The 20,369-nt window shown below is 40.3% G+C and overlaps 1 protein-coding gene across 9 annotated transcripts in view; it reads left to right on the top strand.

Annotated features, from left to right (window-relative positions):
- Nucleotides 1-19,296: 19,296 nt before the first annotated feature.
- FBXL4 (F-box and leucine rich repeat protein 4) overlaps nucleotides 19,297-20,369 on the top strand; it is a 67,019-nt gene continuing 65,946 nt past the window's right edge. For 2 of the 9 annotated variants that reach the window (XM_070556722.1, XM_070556716.1), the window contains exon 1: nucleotides 19,322-19,432. The gene's annotated coding sequence lies outside the window, so the exon portion shown is untranslated. Of the gene's footprint in view, nucleotides 19,542-20,369 lie in introns of all 9 variants that reach the window. The other 7 variants (XM_070556720.1, XM_070556717.1, XM_070556718.1 and 4 more) reach the window with 7 other exon arrangements.

Genomic DNA, 20,369 nt, shown 5'->3' with positions numbered 1-20,369 from the left:
CCTCATGTCCTTCAGGTTTATGCTCCTATCTCACCTCCCCCAAGAAGTCCACCTTGTCCATATACCCCACCCCCTCTCCTCCTTCCTCCCTAGCCTGCTCTAGATTTTCTTGTTCTCACAACAGTAATCACCTCCTCACATACCATAGATTTACTTGTTTACTACGCCTATTGTATTACATCCCCACTCAAGTGTAAGCTTTATGAGTGAAAGGTCTTAGTTTTGTTCCTTGATGCACACCAAGTATCTGGCACACAGTACACCCCGAGAAGGAATCCTTGAGTAAATAAATGAAGAAATGGAAAATATTCAGTTTTATTAAAATGAAAACAAGACTGAGTTTACAAATTTAAGTAAATTCTCTGCCAGTCATTGTTAGGATTATTGATATCTTAGCTTTCCAGTAGAAGACTCCGACCAATTTGGTAATACGTACTAAAACCTAAACAGAATCTGGTCTTGTATTTGCTCAACTGAAAGTCACTTGAACTTTATAGAGGTTAGAGGGAAAAAAGAGAAAGAAACGGATGGAGAGCCACAGATTTCACACTGACATTTGGTGAAGCCGAGGAGACAAACGCAGAACAGAAAGGTCTCAATCAATGAACTTGGTTTCAAATGTGTATTAAGAAAGCCCGATGTCTTAATTCCTTTTCTCAGAAATGTAGAAAGGTCTGGAACCTTTGTGACAGAATTTTGTTTGATCTTCCAGCTGAAGTTTATAAATGTTTTTCAGATATTTAAATGTGGCTAAAAGGTCAAACATCTCAAACTAAAAGTTGCCATCAGGCTTTAAAATTTGGTGCACTAAGCAGTTACACAGATTAAATGACCATTCTTCAGGGAGCAAGGGTAACAGAAACAAAAGCTATGGCACTTAAGCATCATCAGCACAAATGGTAACTTGGCAATCAGCGTAATTCTGGGCAAGAAAACTTCTTTCCCCAATGGGGATAACGGTTGTAAATATAATGAGACTTTTGTGCCAAATGGAGAAAAACAATTTAGCCATATAATAAAAATTCAAATTGAATTTTCTTACTAGAATTAATAATATTATTCATCTATGGGACTTCAGTCATGTATAGTACGTTAGCCAGGAATTAAAAATTGGAAAACAGGAGGCACATTTAACTCATTGTTTTCTCGTTCATACGTTGTATTCTATTAATCAGTCATCAGAGCTTATGGATTTTTCCTTTAAAAGTTCGTTAGTGCTTATGCCTTTTCTATTCTCACTGTCACACTCTAATTGAAGTCTCTCTCGCCTTTGTTTAGCCCTTATCCAGGGCCTATGACTTATTGCTTCCAGAATAATCTTCCTAAAATTCCTCTGCCAACATTCAGTTTAATAAAGAAGTACTAACCCCATCTATGTGTAGTTCACCTTGCGAGGTGTTACTCCCTCCTCTGTATTCCTTACTGGAAGCCTTGGACTAATGGATTCTCTATCCTCCTCTCATCCAACCCAGAATATGGGCATCATGCTAGATTATTTCCAGCACACGTCAGTTTTATTCTCTGAATATCTCTTATCCGAGTTCTTCTCCATTCCCACGGATACTGTCTTAATTCAGTCAGTTTTTGCCTTAACTAATGCAGTAACCTCGTAAACTGGCATCCACTCTTGTTCCTTCCAAACCTCATCGCGTTCAGAAGAATGTTTTTAAAATATAAACCTTAGTGCGCTGTGGTCCATGTAAGTTACTTCAATAGTATCCCATTACCTCCAGGATAAACCCAATTTTCTTAACATGGCATGCACTATTTTTCTTAGTCTGGCCTTGTCTAACTTGAAATGTTCAGAGTGGGTCCTTAGGTGTCATTATGAGTGGCATCACCCTCACCTCTGACTTTTGTGTTCTGGACCCAAACATTCCAGCTGTGAGAGAGATGGGGCATCACCGATCCAGAGCACATGGTTCATTCTGTAGGGTCACATCCCAGCCTTGCAAAGATTGTCTCTAAAGTAGTTTAAAGGGTAATATTTTGCTTAGTTCCAAAGAAGGAACTGAGAGCACATTCTTTTCCTTTAACCAAATATATCCTTTTACAAGAACTCCAACTCACCAAGTCCAGATCAAACCAGGTGCTTCCTCCCAGCCTCCCTCGGACTCTGTGGATGGGCAGGAGTTGCATTTCTGGCCCAGAGGATGGGAGAAGGCTTCATTTCTCATCTCTCTAGTCAGGGTGCAGTGCCAGCTGGGCAGAAAGGTGAGAACTGGGGACTGGAGTGCTATCAGCTGGGAATGATGGTCTGAGCAGAGAAGGACCAGCATTTCAGACTGGGTGCTTCTTGTTACTTCAGGCTGCCTGGGAGAAGGTCATGGGGCACTTCCCAATTATGACACTAATTGGGTGTAGACAGATTCTTACCGAGAGCAGCTGGGCTCTCAGGACCTGGGCTGTGGGGGCAGGAAAGGGTTAACTCGGCAGGCTTGGCTGCTCAAATTCAAGGCCTGTCTTCAGGGCTGGCCCTTGGCCCACTTCTGGGAGATAACCTCTGAGACCTTGGAATATTCTGTTTGATAAGAATGTTTTTGTGTGCCTGAGACCCTGGGTCATTCTATACCCATTCAACCAGATAAGTTTACCCTAAAAATGAGATTTATGTATGGAGCAACAGGAACGCTCATTCACTGCTGGTGGGAATGCAAAGTAATACAGCCACTTTGGAAGACAGTTTGGCAATTTCTTACAAAACTAAATATACTCTTACCATGTGATCCAGCAATTGAGTTCCTTGGTATTTTCCCAAAGAGGATGAAAACTTATGTCCACACAAAAACCTGCACATGGATGTTTATAGCAGCTTAATTAATAATTGCTAAAACTTGGGAGCAACCAAGATGTCCTTCAGTAGACGAATGGATAAATAAACTATGATACATCCAGACAATGGAATATTATTCAACACTAAAAGGAAATGAGCTATCAAGCCATGAAAAGACATGGAGGAACCTTAAATTCGTATTACTAAGTGAAGAAGCCAATCAGAAAAGGCTTCATACTGAATGATTCCAAGTATATGACATTCCGGAAAAGGCACAATTAAGAAGACAGCGAAAAAAGATCAGTGGTTTCCAGGGATTAGGGAAAGTGAAGGAGGAAGAGGCTGAGCACAGAGAATATTTAGGTCAGTGAAACTACTCTATGTGATACTATAATAGTGGATACACATTACTAATTTTCTCTAACCCATAGAATGTACAACACCAAGAATGAAGCTTAATGTAAACTATGGACTTTGGATGACAATAATTTGTCAATGTAGCTTCATCAGTTATAACAAATGTATCACTCTGGTGGTAATGGGGGAGGCTATGGATGTGGGGATGGTGGGGGTATATGGGAAATCCCTGTCCACTCTGTTCAATATGGCTGTGAACCTAACACTGCTGTAACAAATAAGGTCTATTTTTTTTAAAATGTGATTTATGGTGAATGCTTGTTGTTGCTCTAGGCAGGTGGGTGGAGTCTCAGTAGCTATGATCATTCAAGGAGCCAGGCATGCCTACGTGACTGATTTCCAGCTAAAACCTTGGACACCAAGACTCAGTTGAGTTACTTACTTGGGAACACCTTGTATGTGTTGTCAAACATTGTTACTGGGAGTATTAAGTATGTCCCTGTGCAATTCCACTGGAAAGAGACATCTGGCAGTTTGTGCCTGGTGTTTCCTGGACCTCACCTTGTGTAACTTTACCCTATGCTAATCTTCGTCTGTGTCCTCTCACCGTAATGAGCCATACCCACGAGTACAACAGCTTTCTTGAGCCCTGTGAGTCCTTTCAATGAACCATTCAGCCTGAAGGTGGTCTTGGGACTCTGGACATAGCTGCCCATGCACACAAGCCACCAAAGTATATTTTCAAAAGGTAATCACGTACTTAGAGTTCAAACATCATCTTTTTACTTAAATTTAAACTTATTGCTTTATAAACAATTTTCATTATTTACTCTTAGTTTAATGTCTATAGGCTCCACTATAAGGCCAGCTTTGCTTCATGTACCAATCTCTTCCCCAATCAGCAATGGCTAAAGTGGTAGGTTGTTTTCATTTGTAGCTGGAGGCACATCTCATCCCACCTTTTCAAGGGAGAAAAAACAAAACAAAACAGTTCAGGAGACTCTTCTTAGAAAGGAGCAGTGTACCCTGTAGGCACAGAGGTCTTCATGGACTGGTGTAACATGACTAGTACATCTCTCTTTCTTTACCCTACAAGTTGTACGATGAACTTAACTATAAATACATAGTCAAAGCTATAGCACATACCCAGTGTGGTTCCAGGTGTGGCTAAGAGTTTGGAAGCTCTTCTTGTATTGAGCTGGATCAATGACTTTTTTTCTCTGTCCCCTGCTGTTCAGGTCTTCTGTCATCTATATTAAATGATCACCTCTTCACACCAGAGCCGTAATGTCAATTTCAGAGAATGAACAGCCTTTGAATCAGCATTTGCTTCATCAGTTGTATTTCTCCCTGTCTACGTGCTCATTTAAATGCCTGCTGTGGCTGCCTGCTTTCCCAGGACTGGGGTTTTTATACGTGTGCAGTGCCCTCTGCTCCCTGCCTTGTCTCCCTGTGCTCTATCTAAACGCACCCTGCTCCAGGGCAGCTGTGGGAAGCATTTCACTTTTCATTCCATTTCTGGGAGGAGGAAGTAGACAGAACTGAACCGAAACAGGCTCTTCCACTGCACAGAATGTATGGCGTTTATGATACCTTGTGGCAACTCAGGGCTTTATTGTTTAACCATTTCATACCCATTTTAAGAGTAGGTGATAGTTACACCAAACATGGAGTATCTGTGCATCCTCCTAGTTCAAGTTTACCAAAATAAATACTTTTTTCTTGCATTACAAGATAATAATATGGTTTTCCTGTTTTGATCTATTTATACATTTTCTACTACTGAACTATCCTTGTATTTTTGAAATTAACTTTGCTAGGTCATTCTTTGACATTTAAAAATATTTAAAGTAATGGGTTCATCTTGTACTTATGAGTTTTATGTCAGTTCTTTTAAGGGTGATTGGTCTGAAGTTTGTGCTCTTCTGTTAGCTGGATGCTAACTTGATACAAGAAATAGAGAAAGTTTCTTTCTTTATCTATGTTCTGGACCAGTTTATGTAACAAAGAAACAATTTTTTCCTGGAAAGTTTGAAACAATTCATCTGTAAAACCATCTGGGTCCTGCACATTTTTGAGGAGTAGTTCTGTGACAACTTTATTTTTTCCATGAAAATTGATTTATTTAGATTTACTACCTCTTCAAGGGCCAATTTTGGAAATTTATGTTTTCTTAGACTACTGTTCATTTTTTTTTTTAGATTTTATTATTATAGAGCTGTGCAAAGTGTTTTCTTGGAGTTCTTTTAATATCCTCTCTTGTTCTCTTTTTTATTTCTAACTTTATGTATAGTGTGCTTCTTTTTTTTTTTAATTGCAGCACCATTGGATTATAACATTATATAGCTTTCAGATGTACATCGTAATATATTTCGAATTCTGTGTAGATTACATCGTGTTCACCACCCAAAAACTAATTATAGTCCATCCCTTCACATGTGAGCCTAATGCCCCCTTTTGCCCTCCCCCCTCTTCCCCTATGGTAACCATCAATCCAGTTTCCATTGCTATGTGTTTGTTTGTCATTGTTTTGATCTTCTACTTATGAGTGAGATCATGTGGTATTTGACTTTCTCCCTCTGACTAATTTCACTCAGCATAATACCCTCAAGGGCTGTTCATGCCGTCACAAATGGCCAGATTTCATCACTTCTTATGGCTGAGTAGTATTCCATTGTGTATAAATACCACATCTTCTTTATCCATTCGTCCCTTGATGGGCACCTAGGTTGCTTCCAAGTCTTGGCTATTGTGAATAATGCTGCAATGAACATAGGGGTGCATGTATCTTTGTGCCTTTGTGTTTTCAAGTTCTTTGGATAAATACCCAGCAGTGGGATAGCTGGATCATTGGTAGATCTATTCTTAATTTTCTGAGGATACTCCATACTGCTTTCCATAGTGGCTGTACCAGTTTGCCCTCCCAAGGGTTCCCTTCTCTCCTCATCCTCTCCAACATTTGTTGTTTCTATAGGGCATTTCTGACAGCATAATTGGTGCTTGCATAATTGTTAGAAGTCAAGTCATTCTTAGATAAATTCTTTTTGTCTTATAGATACAATATTACGAATCAGAGTTCTGGTCCTATTAATACTATAAAAATACCAATATTAATCACAAAGTAAACAAAGGAAAATATACAGTTGTTAACTAGAAGCAAATACTTATAAATTCACAAAACAAATGCTTAGAATAAAATATAGATTGCGAACATCCCTTTTTGAGGATTTTCCTCTGAGAGTGATGCTAGGTAAGCTTTCTTAAAATGAATTCAGAAAGTTTGGATTGAGATTGTTTTTTTCTGTTTCTTGAAAGATCCTTGAAGCAATAAAGATGCTCTTCATTAATCAAGTTAAGATTTTGTGCCTTGAAAACTCCATTGTGGAAAGTTTTTGAATGGTAAATTCTGGGAAGTGGGGTTGTTTTCATGAAAATTCCTTGTGGCTGCTCATAGAGTGTAAGGGGTAGAGATGAATCTGGAGAGAGAGGCAGAGAGCAGATCACAACGTGTCACGTGTGTTATGTACCATCTATAGAATTTGGGGCTAGGTCCTACAGACAATGGAGAGCCACTGAAGAGTTTTAACCATTTGTGTAGTATGATCATATTGCGTTTTATAAAGATAACTCTGATACCAATGTGAGGCATGGATTAGAAGAAGAAAGCATGAAGGCAGAGATACCAGTTATGAAAGCAGGGAGATAAGTTAAGACTCAGGAAGAACCTCATCTGGAAAAAGTAGGAATACTAGGGAGTGTTAGAGTGTGTCTTACTGGTCTCAGCATCCTGAGTGCCCTGCAAATCAGTCCCTGGATTTTAGGGACAACACTGAGAGAAAGGACTAATGTGGCATTTCAGTTAATGGAATGTCAGTTAAGAAAACTTCTTTTCTCTCTCAGTTTCCAAACTCTTGCCATCCTTCCCAGGGCTTTCGGAGTGAGTCATTTTCCTAAATGATTATGTCACTCACCTGACCACAAACATGCAGCCGTCTCTCCATTGTCACAGAACAAGGTCCTGAGTCTGGCATAAAACCTAAATTCTCAGCATGGCATTTAAAGTCTTCAACGATTCCTCCCATGTCACCTCTCCAAATACCTTTCTCCTTTCCATGCTTCAGGAATATTAATCTATACTGAGTTGGAATTTTGGAAACTCACAATAAACTTTATTAATAATTCCCCTAAGCAGAGTCTAATCTTCTTGTTAAGTCCTCTGGCCTCTCTTTATTCAAGAAAGTGCAATAGTTACAAAAGGTACAGGAAAGGGAAGCATGGGGCAGAAACAGAGAGCGGTGTGGTATTTGTTCTACAAGCTCTCAAGGGCCCTGTGGCAGACTGTATTTTCCAAATATGGCCATGGCAGTATTTTTGGTTTGACATGCTCTTCAGAACATTGCCATTCCTCCTGTTTTTTCACCAAGAGTTGAGGTCTCTGTTTTCTCACCCTGAATTTGGGCAGGAGCTTGCCCCTATTTCCACAAGTAAAATATGACTGAAGTGATGCTACATGACTTCCACAGCCTGGGCACAGAAAGGATATAGCTAGCCTACTTTGGGTTCTCTCCCTTAGGATGCTTGCCCTGTGAACTCTGCCACCGTGTTGTGACAAAGTCAAACAGGCTTTTTTGCAGAGAGACCACATGGAGAAGCCCAAGTGGAGAGGAACTGAGGCCCCCAGCCGACAGCCAGAGTTACCTGCAAGACCAGTGAGTGAATGGGTCTTCAGACAATTTTAGTCCTCAGCTTTCAAGTCTTCCAGCTGAACCCCAGACAGTACAGAGCAGAGGCAAGCTGACCCCACCATGCTCTGTCAAAAACCTGACCCACAGTTTCTCTGAGCATAATAAATCGCTTTTCTCCACTAGGTTGTAGACTAATTTGTTATGTAGTCATACTAAGTAGAACAGGCCCTTTGGGCAAGTAAGTAGATACATAGTAAGTTTAGGGGTTCTCTTCCCAGAATTTTGAGTTAGAAATGGTTGGAGAAGCCCCTCCATTTCAGGATTAGGGGTTTCAACTGGAGCATGAAGTGATACTTGAAGCCTGGACAGTGTCTGCTGACAGATTCTCACTCAAGTGGCCTCTTACGCCTTGCCAGCCAACTTCTCTGTGCACCGGGCTTGTCAGATGGCTGCCCACATTGTATTACCAGATGATTCTTTCCTCCTTTTAGGTACTCCTTAGGCTCCCAGTGAACGTTTACAATCTTAGTTAATGCCATCCTCAGTTGTCTTGGGCAATTTGAAGCAGTGAAATCATTATGTATGTTCTCCCTGGAAAATCTCTGCTTTAGAATTTCTTCACATATCAATCTTTATTCAAAAATTATATTTTCACAGCATTGACGAAGCAGAGGTAAAATTATCACAAAGTGCTCTGGGTAGAAAAAGGGTAGGAGCTACTTTGCTACTTTTTGCAACTCTCTCATCACCAGCCCCAAACTACTTCCTGCCTTTTTTTCCCTGAAGGCTTTTCTTGCTAGTTGCCTTTGCCTGGAAATCCCTGGAATTGTACCTATCTTTTTAGCTCAGTTAATCATGCCAACTCCTTTAAGCAGCCATGCTTAGCGGCAATCTTGTCCAACTTTATGCTCACACACAATTTTGTTTATAGTGCTTTTAAACCCTTTTTTGTGATTAAGATATTTGTACACATGGATAGCGATGTTGTTGTTGGTCTTTATTTCCTCTACAACATTCAGTAGAATGTCTTTCACATAACAGAGCTTTAATATAAGTTTATCAAGTTAAATTTCTAAATGAAAAGGAATGATGAAATATTATAATAAGGTTATAATATAATAAGCTTTATATGTAATGTATATATATTATATATTATAATAAGCTTCAGAAATTTAAAACTGACTAGAGGCCTTGACTTGAGTCCAGGGTATGTGTGTGTGTGTGTGTGTGTACGTGTATACATATATATATAAGTATATGTATATATATTTACATGTGATGTAAATTGGTATCTCATTTCCTTCAGCATTTCTATAAATTATTGTTGCAACTATCTGGGCTTAACTTTGTATGTAAACTCAGAAAAGCCTCTGAGAGACCTATCTGGAAGAACCAAGGAATTTTAGTGATGGCAAGTTATCACACACACATGGTATTTAATCTGGATCATTAGTGGAAGTGTATCCTAATTATCCAGTTCTGATTAGAATTAATAAACCCTTACAGCAGCTGAAAGTGAAATTTGAACATGAAAAGTGATAGAAAATATGATAAGAAGGAGCAAGAAAGAAATTTCAATGTTTTAACATAGCTTTTCCTTTAAGTTAAAAAGTGTTAGCATATTTCTATTTCAAAATATTTGCTAGATATATTGAATAGCATCTACTTTGAAAGTGAAACAAACCACATAATAGTTCAGAACAAGCACACATGAATGAATTATTCCTTACTAACAATATGATGTACATCTTCCATTGAAAGACATTAATATCAATCCTTTCATTATGCAAGACTTTTTCTAGCTACAGCATTCCAATTAACATACCCATCTATTTCCATATGAACAGGGATCTGTGCTAATTTTACACTAATTCCTAAGATGAATAATTGAGATATTGGATGCAATGCCTCAAAAAACTGAATCTTGTTTGGTGCTTGAAGTAACAAGTCCTGAGGCATGAGTTAATCAAGAAAACTATACATAGGTCCTCATTAACATACCAAGAATCAGCCCACCAATAACGAAATCACTGAACATGCACATTTAATGGTGTAAAATTCAATCACACTTAACTCAGCCCGAAAATATCAGTATCTTAATAATTCCTTGTGTTTATATAGACTAGAACTTTTCCTGTGGAGAGAGCAAAGTTCTTTTGCATATCTTCTTTGATTAACCACATTTAAGAGCAGATGCCATTATCCACACTTGACAAAATATCAAAAAGGTGAAGTAACTCATCCAAGGTCACAGAGCCAGAGAGAAGTTTAAAGCAGCCCTACACGTCTTGGCTGCAATTAGCACTCTCCTGAACCCAGAAATAAACAAGACAAAATATATTTCTGTACTTGGACACTTCCAAGATATTATAAGGTCTCAAATGATGCTGTCACCAACCTCTGCCTCCCTCCCAATGCTGTTTGTAATGAATGAGTAAGTGTGAAAAGAGATGGAGGAGGCACCTGATGGGAATTTTGAGGCCTTGATTCTGAAAAAATATGTAAATGAAAACCAGAGGCATATCTATGTTTCCATCTGTTGTGAGCTGTGGCTTGGTCCTGAACATTCTATAGTATGTTTCAAGGGTTGCTGTAACATGATCATTTGTGATGATGGAATCAGGCACAAAGCATCCAGTAGTCCTACAACCCCCTTTGGAAATGCTAGAGGGCAAATGTTGCTGTGGATGTGGTTCTGGGGAGGCCCAGGTGCTGGTCAACGATGGAAGAAGAGGTAGAGGAAATTTGAAGGTGAGATCAAATTGGTAGAGCAGTCCTAGGCTTTTGATGAGACCCTAATCCTTCCTCGCATCTAATCTTTGGGGCCTGATTGGTAATTGTTTTAGGTAGAGGTTTCCAGATAATGGGGAAAAAAGAGAAAGAAAGATAGAAACAGAGGAAAAGAAAAGCATGGACTAGAAGTGAGGGTTGACACTACATCTGGTTTGGAAAATAAAAGGCACATCTGCCCTCGTTCCCCTGTCCTATGGCACTGGAAGTGACACCATTTGTCATCCTGGACTAGATGATCTCTAGAAACCCTTCTAGTTACATCATTACCTCATCCTGCTTAAGTAAAGAGCTTCTGAAAATTATAGAACAATGAAATTTATTTCCCACATGCTATATTCTGTTAGTTGCCTTCCCTACATTCACAGAAGTGTGGTTGTTTCTTTTAAAGAGACACCTTAAGGCAATTAAAGTACTACAAGTTCCTCTCAACAGCAACAGGTAAAAGAGCAAGACGTCCTCTATTTAGATATGTCAACAGCAAAGCTTGCAGAGCACGTGAACTGACTGATTCAACACCTTTCCGGAAGATGGAAGTATATTAGAGTCCTGAAGAAAACAAGGCTGAGAAAACTTTGCCCATAAATCAGCAATTACTGGTAGTTAGTCAATATCACAGGTTTGATAAAGTGCCAGAGCCCACTAATGGTATGAGAACATTAAGTCTTTGGTCACAAAGTCACAGAAAGACCTTGCTCAGATTTACTTTGGAGCTGTCTGGGTTTGGAGCTGTTGCTGTGAATAACAAATCTGATGCTTTCTTATGCCCTCATTTCCGAGCTGTGCTTGCACTTGATGAAAACAAAGGTAGGCTGGAGTAGAACAGCATCTGGAGACGCGACATTACCGGTTGAGAACTTTGACATACAGAAAGTTGAACTGGTCACACTCATGCAGTCCTGGCACACGCCAGAATTTCATCCCCAAAACTCTTCTAATATCAGCTGCTGGCTTCCTCAATTACTTTGCAAGATGGACCAGCTATAGTCTGCTGAAACTAAAGGAATGCCCACTTGTGCCATCACCTCATAGATTTATCTCTTGCACCTGCCTTTTCAGTAAAATGAAAATAGAATATGGATTACTTCCCTTCATTCCCAAGGAAACCTAAAACCACCTAAAGGAGTCAACACAGATGTTCTACAGGATTCTATCCATTTACTTTGTTCAAGTTTTTAGTTAAAGCTGAGGTATTGCTTTATCATATTAGTACCTGTTCATGTTAAATCTTCGTAGTTTGGATACAATATTCTGCAAGGGAAATGGCCTAAACCTTCCTACTCAAAGTGTAGCTCAGGGTTCAGTAGCATCCAGATCACCTGGGAGCTTGTGATAAGTTCAGAATTTAGGCTCCACCCAGAATCAGAATCTGTATTTTACCATGATTCCTAGGAGATTCATATGCACATTAAAGTTATTTTTTAATTGAATAAATGTGACGTGTAACATTGTATAAATTTAAGGTGTACAAGGTGTAACTTTGATACATTTATATATTGTAATATGATTGCCAGTGTAGTAATATTTATCACATTACATAATTATAGTACAATATTATTGTCTACATTAATTATATTCTGAATTAGATTTCTACGGTTTATTTACTTCTTGTTAGAAGTTTGTACCTTTAAAAACCAGCACTCTTATTCCCCACCCCCTCATGCCCTGGTAACCACCACTTTACTCTCTGTTTTTCACACGTTTAACCTTTTCAGATTCCACATATAAGTGAGATCATACAGTATTTGTCTTCCTTTGTCTGACTTATCTCTCTTAGTGTGATGAGCTCAAGGTCCATCCATGCCATCACAAATTCGAGGATATCTTCCTTTCTCACGGCTGAATAATATTCCATTGCACATTAAAGTTTGAGAAGTATTGGCCTATAGGACTTCTATTTTTACTGAAAATGGTATGTCTCAGGCATTCTGTATGAAAGAATGCCTGCTTAGATTCCTTTCTGTAGTTGGAGGCACAGACAAAATTCGAATAGAAAAAACCCACCAAATACAATTTGTATATGAGGTCCAACTCTTGGTCAAAATGAACATAAATTTTTATTAGTGGGAGAGCAAAATACTGATATTGTCCTTACAAAAAGTGACCCCTCGCATCCTCAAAATATGACCTTCAAAGAAAGTAGCTCAAGACCCACTCTTCTGAATTTCAAATACTTGTGTTGGTTCCCTAAAGAGGTACTTTTGAGTGATTGCATTAAGCTTGCTTTCTAGTTGCACTAGAGGCTATGGAAAAATATTCATTATTAGGGAAATAAGACACACATATATGAAATTAGCTCAAGACCTCTCATCCTATAAAATAGCCTAACACTATATGAATAGCAATCTACTTAGTAAATAGTAAATAAAGTACCCAGTTCCACAACAGATCCATCCCAACTGACCATCGTTAAATCTTGTCTGGCCCATCTCCAAGTTGTTTGTGCTGTCCTGGCAGCTGCAGGCGTTCTCAGGGGGCAGGAGGCCAGGAGGGGGGGCGGAAGGGGGAACGCTGCCAACAGCCCATTCTGGCTTCTCACTCTCTTCTCTTAGTGACTTGCTTTGTGAGTCATTTGATTTGGAGGAAAAGACCATTTCTCTAAAGCAATCAAATCTCTCACCATTAAAAGCTGAAATGATAAGCAAGAAAAAAACACAGCAAGTCTATAATAGGGACCTTTATCTTTGGTAACATTTTGAGAAACCTATTTAAGAGGAAAGTCAATTCCTCCTCAAAATTCTGGAAAATTTATACAATTTATAACCAGAAAAAGAAGCAAGCCTACTTTTAAACTTGTTCTATAGGATTTATTTGTCTTTTTTTTTTTTTTTTTTGGTGAGGAAGGTGGGCCGTGAGCTAACATCTGTTGCCAATCTTTCCCTTTTTTGCTTGAGGAAGACTGTCCCTGAGCTAACATCTGTGCCAATCTTCCTTTATTTTGTATGTGGGATGCTGCCACAGCATGGCTTGATGAGTGGTGCACAGGTCCACACCCAGGATTCAAACCTGTGAACCCTGGCTGCCGAAGCAAAGCCTATGCACTTAACTACTATGCCACTGGACCGGCCCGACTCTATGTTTTTTTAATGACATTGACATAGAGGAGTTTTTCCCAATAAGGCACTGAGGAATCTAACTGAGAAACCCCAAACAGCTACAGTATCACAAAGGATAATATTTAAAGATGCACCTTTGGAAAGCAACTTACCAGATCACCTTTGTCCTTCCACACCCTGTCCAGGAGAGACATAGGACAGCTAGATGAAGGAAATGCACCATCAAAGGGTATTGGGTTTGGGCAAAGCTTTGTAATAACGGTTCATCATTTATTGTCAAGATTTCATTTTAAACTACGCTTAATAAATTACTCTTGAATCATTTGCATTGACTATATACATTTTATTACCCATGTTAACCAGACGGGGAAAATATTGTATTGACTATATACATTTTGTTACCCATATCAACTAGATGGGGAAAATAGGATACGCTTCTTTATTTTCCAAAGGATATAGGCAACCCAGAAAATCATATTTTGAATTTTTTGTTTTAAATACACAGATTATGTTACAATGGAGAAGGGACATTTACAGTTGTGCAAGGGCACAAATAAATGGGTGAATACTGAATGTTTATCTGGATAATTCGGTCCCCTCAAATCTTCCATTGAGGAAAAAATAACAGTGAAGTATTGAAGACTTTGAGTTATATGGAATATTAATATTGATACTTAGAAAGTCACATATTGCTTTTGCTTTCCCCTTATGGACTGAAAATCTTTGCTTTTGTTCTCTTGATTACCATGTTACTCTGTGGATGGACTATAGGGATCTGGCTAATGCAGATACACAGGAACTCTTTTAAAAGCATCTGCACTTAAAAAGGAAAAAGTACGAAGGAGAGGGATTGTAGCCTCAATTGGGCTTACCCAAAGCCTTGGCCATGACCTTCATTTTCATGGCTGTGTGTTCCAGCCATTGCAGAACCACAGGCGTGAAGCTATCTCAGGAAGAGACCTATTCTGTCCATTGTCTCCAGGTTATATCTCTCCTACAGCATTCTCGACCACTGACAATCTTTTATTAATGCTAAGTTTTTTGGAGGTTTTTGGGAGGAAGATTGACCCTGAGCTAACATCTGTGCCAGTCTTCCTCTATTTTACGTGGGACACCACCACAGCATGGCTTGATGAGTGGTGCTAGGTCAGTGCCCAGGATCCAAACCTGCGAACCCTGGGCAGGTGAAGTGGAGCAGGGGAACTTAACTGCTACACCACCAGGCCGGCCACTGGAAGTATCAGCATTCTGACAGTAGTAGTAGCAGGAAAGCTCATTTATGTTTCGTGGCCTGGTTTTTTAAAAAAATGTTGATGCTTAAGCCCCTTTTCAAAACTGTTTTTATAGGACCACCTTATTCACATCCTGAAATGACCTTTCTACACTCAGCACTATGAAAGAAATTATACAATTAATATTGCTGAATCTGTAAGGCATTGGTACATTATTGTGGTTTTAGATTTAATGATAGTTTTCTTTTTCACAGCTAGATTTTCTTTTCTTTTTTTCTTTTTTGGTGAGGAAGATTGGCCCTGAGCTAACATCAGTGCCCATCTTCCCCTCCTTTATATGTGGGATACCTGCCAGAGCATGGCTTGATAAGCCGTGAGTAGGTCCATGCCGGGATCTGAACCAGTGAACCCCGGGCCACCAAAGTGGATAATGTGAACGTAACTGCTACGCTACCAGGTCAGCCCCTAAAATGTAATTTTAAAATATTTAAAAAAATATTTTAGGATATCCCTTCTAGGCCCATGTAAATTCAGTCTAAAGTTTTATCAGATTATTTGAAACCATCTTACTGGTTTGTAATTAGTATTCACTTATCAAAGATATTAGAGTTGTTCATTGGAAACTGCAAGTTAGGAGACCGACATTTAAGTCTTGGCTTTGCTAGCAACTTGCCATAAGTCTTTGGGTAAATTACCCAGTCTTCCTAGGCTTTTCTCTCCTTCGGTGAAAATTGAAAGGATTAGACTAGAATGAACTTGAAGGTGCTAATCTCACATTTTGTGCTGGAAAGACAATTTCTGATCTTCAACATGTTCTACTAAATATTGATAATATTCATACATTTGCATACTACTTTATAGGTCACAAAGTGCTTTCCCTTATAAGATCTCTTTTAAATCTCTCCAGTGCCAGCGAGTTAGGCACATTTCATAGAAGTGGGAACAAGCTCAGAGAAATTGTAACTTATCCAAGATGGCAGAGTGACGTACGTAGCAGAGCTGGACAGACGGGTTCTCTCACTCCTCAGTTCAATCTTCTTTCAGCTTTATTCAGCTAATTCAAGGTTATGGTCATATGGAAGAATGATCAGCTAAGTTTTTGTTAAATCATAAAGTAATGTAGTATCGTTAAAAAAAACCCCTCTGGATTGAACGTCAGAGAAGTAAGTTTCATTGACAGTTCTGACGCTATGATTTGGGGTAGTCACTTAACCTCTCTCCGCCTCAGGCTCCTCACCTGTAAAAAAAGGGGTTTGGACTTCACGACTTTTGGGCTTACTTCTTGCTTAAAATTCTTATTTTCTTTTTAATGGCTGTGACTGCTTCTAGATTAATATTATAATAGATTGATATTAAAATGAAACTTTTTTATAGACTCTAAGAGGTTAAAAAAGAGTACACTAAGAGATCACTTCTACTGGCTATTACTCAAGCTCTTTGGCCACTGGCCTTTTAAAAACCTTGGACTAATATTACTGACTGAATACCACTTTCCAACAGACTAGTTAACCTAAGATTTCACAGAGAGGTAAATGATTTTGGCTGAGTTATGTAGAAAATGCATGGAGTTGCATTATCTGAGAGGTCTTGACTTGACCAAAGACCTTCCTTGGGAACCAATGATAGAAAAGCTACAGGAGCTCATTATGGACACGTTTTTGGCCCTCTCTGCTATGTGCTGAATATCTCTACCTCCCTGATACAGTCTTATTGTCATGCATACTCTTCACCCCAAAAGTTTATAATTGATAGACATTTTGCTTTAAGATACAGAAAAATCACTTGAAAATAGTGGAGGGTATGATGGTCAGTGTTTCCAGAGTTAGAGACAGAGGAGTTTTGAACCTGCTGCTTTTTTGCCCGCCTCCCTGTCTGAGAAGAACATTGTAACTTTTGAAGCTCACATAGAATGGATCATAACCAGCTTGCTAAGCTCGTGACTTTAGGCACAGTTAAGCTTTGTTGGGACTTTCTTTATTTGTAATAGTCCTGTTACAGCGTGGGATGCTATTCAGCTCCAAACAACATTCCTTTTAATAACTAGGCATTAGTTCATCCATTAAATCAGCGCCATCACTAACTGATAAGTATCGCCCTTTTCCATGGCCTCACTTGGCTCTTCTTCAGGAAACAAAGCATGGCAATGGCTTGGCCCTCGAGACGAGAAGGTTGGAGGAAGGGGAGATTGAGCAGTGATGACTAAAATTCCGGCTAGTCAGAGAAATGGAACTTTGCCCTAATCTTCTCCTTTTCTTAAATATAAACTTATATACTTTCCAAGCAGCACTTTAAGTGCCTTTAAAAACAAAACTCACCAAAAACACTAAACAAATAACACCACCAGCTACCACATCTCTTAGACACCGAGGAGATGAAAATGCACGGAGTGGCATGCAAAAGATATGCACGAAAAGATATGAATAAGAATGTTCATAGCAGCATTGTTTATAACAATCAAAACTAAAAACAGCTCAATGTCCATCAAGAGTAGAATAGATAAATAAATTATGGTATAATTATACAATAGAAACTCAAGAAACTACCACTACACTCAACAACACGAAAAACTATACACAAAGCTAATGTTGAGAGAAAGAAGCCAGACTCGAAAGACTGTATAATGTATGGGTCCATCTACATAAAGACAAAAACTTAGCAAAATTAACCTGTGGTATCAAAAGTCAGGATAATGGTTACCTTTGGGAGGAGGAAAGGGAAGATTTAGGAGGTGAAGTGGGGTGTTTCTGAGTGCCAGCAATGATCTATTTTTTGATCGGAGTGGTGAACACATGGGTGTGTTCACTTTTCATCAAACTCTACCCTCATATTTCGTGTCCTTGTCTGAGTCTATTTTATACTTCAATGAAAAGTTTATCCAGAAATTGTGTTAGAAATGAGAAAGTGCTTTAGTTAGACTGGGGCAAAGTACCCTAAAGGCATCAACTCAATTGAGTCTCACTGGTAACCATAAAAGAGTTAGTTTTATTTACTTATTCATAAGTTAACTTATTATTTGTAATCCACTTTTGATTTTGGAATAGGCTGAGACTTACAGCAAAGTTGTAACAATGGTACATAGGGTTTCCTTACACTACTTATGGGTTTTCCACTTTTAACATCTTACATTACAATAGTACATTTGTTACAACTAAGAAACCAACACTGGTACATTACTATTAACTAAGTGCCACTTTTTATTCCAATTTCACTAGTTTTCCCACCAATGTTCTTTTTCTGTTTGTGGTTCCCATTCAAAATATTGTGTTACGTATAGTAGTGCTGCCTCCTAAGTCCACTCTGGTCTGTGACAATTTCTCAGTTTTTCCTTGCTTTTCTTTTTCATTAACTTGACAGCTTGTTCAGGTATTTTGTAGGATATCTGGGTTTTCTGATGTTGTCTCAGGGTTAGACGGGATTCACAGGTTTTGAAGAAGAACAGCAGAGAGATGAAGCTCCCTTCTCCTCACACCATATCAGGGTGCATGCTATCAACTCAGCTTACTGCTGATGGTGTTAACTTTCATCTCACTAAGGTACTATTTACCAGGTTTCTCCACGATACTCTTCCCTCCTTTCCACGTTCTTTGGAAGAAAGTCACTAAATGTTGGCCATACGCAAGGGGGTTTGGGGGTGGGATGCAGATTAAGCTTCACTTTCTTTTCAAAATCTTCATTTTTGGATACAATTGACACTGCACATCATGTATCAGCTCAGTTCATGTATATAATTTATAAATAAATATCCTTACTATTTTGCCTTTTAGGAGCAAATTAGATAGCAAGTAATGTGTAGTTTAACATCTCTTCATTATTAAATGTTCTTGCATCTTAACAGAAACCTTGTAACGAGATAAATATGATGCAAACTAAAAAAAGGGTGACATTGTATCTACTGAAAATAAATAAAAACAACTGAGTAAGGAAGCCCATGAGCGCATCTTCTTCATCAGAGGGAATGATCACGGGCTTCAGAATGTTGGAAGAGAGATGAACCTGCAGGAAGGATTTGTTATCTGGGGCAGAAGAGGTTTGCAAACTTGGTGAATTATGCCTTTAGAGTGCCTATAATTTATGTTCCACTTTTCCTCTAAGGGCTTTACCACCTGTAATCCCTATGTATCACCTCACCCACCAACTTGGGACTGAAGAAGCCCTAGCAGGACTACCCTACAGGTGGCAGGCCGGTGGGAGGAAGGAAATACTCCTGCAATGGGTTTGCAACCACTGCCCACTGGAGCGCAACTGGCAATTTATAGGGCACCACCGGGGCTGGGAAACCAGCTGGAAGCTCCTCCCCTCGGCCTGGGAGAAGGCGGTCCAGACGCTGCGGAGGGCCTCCAGCTGGCGCAGCGCCCCGCCTCCCCCCGTCCCGCCCCAGGCCCCGCCCCACCCGCAGGCCCCGCCCCACCCGCAGGCCCCGCCCCGCCTCCAGGCCCCGCCCCTCCTCTTGTCTTCCTTCCGGGTCGCTCTGGGCGGGGCTCCCGCGCTGGCCGGTCGCTGGTGAAGCCTGCGGCGCGCGCCTCTCCCGGACGCTGCAGGGTACGGCCCTTTACTTCTTCCTCCCGAGGGTCTCTGTCTTGCTCCTTCGGCGTTGGGGCGGGGCCAGGCCGTGGCGGAGCGCCGCGCTTAGGGGAGCCTGGGCGCCCGGGTGAGGTCCCCGCCGGTCGTCCCTCCCCCAAAGTCTGCGCTGCTCTGGCGGAGCTTGCTGGGGACCCTAAAATCCGCTGACGTGACTTGGGCGCCGCTTCTCTGCACCAGCGTGTCCGCAGGGCGTGGGGCGTTGCCCCTACGTGCGCGCGGCGCGTGATGGTTTACCCCGCGGGGTCTGCGGGGCTGGCTGACTGCAGTCCCGGGTTGGCCACCGGCTGCCTGGGTAGTTATTGCTGCTGTGCGTACTTCCTTGATTGCCCTCTGGCATCTGATGGGTTTTGCCTAACCAGGCTCATGTCTTTCTTCCGAACGGCCACAAGCTACCCGGCTGCAACCTTGTTTCTATGTTTAGGGATGTCCTTAGAGTGTAGTGTGATGATGAACATCCACTTGGCCTCCTTGTCAACGTGTTTGCAGTGAGAGTGGTTTTGGATTTCCTTGATGGTTTCCCAAATGCTCATTGCCACAAAGGCCCGGGATGCATTCACTAATTGAAATATACAAATGATTAGAAAGAAAGTCAAACTGATAGAAACCTGAGTGGTCAGGTAGTTTTGCTGGCAGGACACCATGTCTGGTTTTATGCCCTGGAATGCTCTCTGACACCAGGTGCGGCGATCTTGCTTGTTCTGGCCTGTTTGAGCACACAAGCTGCCTTTACTGCTTCCCGGCCTGGCCTCCGCGGTTTCTTAAGTTCAGAATATAGGCACAGTTTTCCCTTAAAATTCGCTTGATGCTTCTGTTCTCCTCTATTACATATTGTACCTGTTGGTTGACTAGAGGGAGATTTTTCTGATACATCCATACACCTATAGTACTTTATTAG

This window comes from Equus przewalskii, chromosome 9 (assembly GCF_037783145.1).
Source record: "Equus przewalskii isolate Varuska chromosome 9, EquPr2, whole genome shotgun sequence".
NCBI lineage: Eukaryota > Metazoa > Chordata > Mammalia > Perissodactyla > Equidae > Equus > Equus przewalskii.
The sequence above is the reverse complement of the archived record's forward strand: the minus strand, read 5'-3'. Positions and strand labels throughout refer to the sequence as shown.